We start from the raw sequence: 2,260 nt of genomic DNA, 5'->3' as shown, positions 1-2,260 counted from the left end.
ATTTCTAATTATTAGTATTTTAAAACAGTGTGTAACGTTTGTTATGTTCTATAATAAGTAATTTAAATGTTATTACTATTTTTTTTTTTTGTTACTGTTAATGTTTGTCAACTTATATAATGTGTATTTTGTTTGTTATAGTAGATAAGTACACATTATGTATAATATACGAGTTTTGTTTGCACTCATTATCTTTTATTAATAATTGTTTGTAATTATGAATGAATATTTTGTTTTTGTGTTGAAAACATATGGTAATTTGTTTGTTTCTGTATAATATTCGTTTAATAATGTTGTAATTATTATTTATGTAGTGCTTTTAGTAAATGCACTGAGTTCTATTAAGTATGTTTGCATCCGTTATTGCCTATTTTATATTATACTGTCTGAGATAATAGCTTAAACATTTTATTAATTTATTTAATCATATTATATTATGATTGTTTTCAATTGTAATTATTATAATAATGCGTTTGTAATAATAATATTTGTATTATTTGTTGTAATAGCCTTATCAGCTTAATACTTTGCTCCTACAAGCTATGTTGTCACAATGTAAATTTAATAATTGTTTGTTAAGGTATATATGCTGTACAGTTGATGTTGCTGTTGCAACTTCGAAATTTATTATATAATCAACTGCTGTAATAACACGTTCTGCATAATTAAGTTGTATTGATGCATTGTTTTGAGTATATTAGAGATATAATTCTTTTGTTTGTTGTTAGTATGCATTTACACAATTGTATTAATGTGTAAAGTAGTATCATTTGTTTAATAATTATAATTTTTGCACTTGTTTTGTGCTGTAATTAATATTTACACATTATAACATTATTCTTTTGTGTGTAGTTAGTTTATACACTCTGTAGTGTTGTTTTTTTTGGTTTGTAGTTATTCATTATACTTTTGTATATTTGTACTTGTCTGTATATCTTAGATATGTGTATTATATTCAGTATCCAATAAGTAATTGCAATATCTGACATGTAACTGCTGAATCCAATATGTTACATATAATTGCTTGACAATAATATGTATTAGTTATTATATTGTTCTGTATTCATTCTGTTAGTTCTATCCGTATTATTATTATTATTATTGTTATTATTATTGTTATTATAGTGTCTGCAATTGTATTATTGTTTATAATGCATGTTAAATGTTTTATTTATTTGATTTAATATGCTGTTTAGCATATATGTGCTTGTTTTTGAGCATTAATCGTTCGGCTGTGATATTACTATATATGTTATTATTCAATTTATGCTATAACATATGTGTGCTCGTTGACAGTGTCAATCATTTGTACTATTATAATGTTAATAGTGAAAGAGTAGCGTTTGCTTTATTAATCTTTTTAACGTTTGTCTGTAGTATGATCAGTTAATTTATTATAACATAATCTCTGTGATATTATAGAATATTTTAGTGATTAAATGTTGCAGTAAGTGATACTCATTGTAGTTTCAACATTGCCTGCATAAATTACATTATTATTGGGCCAATGATCATAATCACTAAGATGACAATCATATAATGTCTGGGTTGTATGTAGTACAGTAGATTGTGTGTCTGCAGTGTGTTGATTTGTGTTTGGGATACTCAGACAGGTGAGTCAAGTTCTGTGTCATAGTATACTGTGTGCATGCATGTGATGTGTAGAACTGTATAGAGTATAGACATAGTAGAGTGTAGATAAAGCGTAGGCAGGGAGCTCAAGGCTCATAACCTGTTAAGAAAGGGGGAAGAGAGGTTATGTGAGAGGCTTAGAGAGATCACACAAAGAGGGGGGGGATAGTGGACTTGGCTCGCTCTCTTGCAGCTTGCTTCATTGTCTGTTGATTAGTTAGTCTATATATACTATGTAGGTATGTCTCAGATGTAGAATGTATGATGGAAGGTATTCCATCATTGTTTGTCATTGCTTGTAATGTAGTTTATATCATCTGAGACATACTCTTGTGTAGTCTCATCTTAACACAAAGCTTCAATCTGAAGACATAAATCAGCTATTGCTGAATGCTTAACACATATACAAACGTAAACAAACACAGACAGCAATGATTAAAGAAGGATATCATTACAACACCAGATATACATTTTACTAGTGTGATTCATTAGTTTCACAGCAAAGTAAAAAGAAATTACTAGTAATACTCTAGCAAATTTAATAAATAAAACACATGATTTACAATCTTACATAGTGCTCATGAGATTCTGCAGGTCTCTGAAGCACATATGATATTAATAATGATTT

The sequence above is a fragment of the Fomitiporia mediterranea genome, assembly GCF_000271605.1.
Source record: "Fomitiporia mediterranea MF3/22 unplaced genomic scaffold FOMMEscaffold_4, whole genome shotgun sequence".
In the NCBI taxonomy this organism is placed as follows: domain Eukaryota; kingdom Fungi; phylum Basidiomycota; class Agaricomycetes; order Hymenochaetales; family Hymenochaetaceae; genus Fomitiporia; species Fomitiporia mediterranea.
This window is presented reverse-complemented; position numbering follows the sequence as displayed.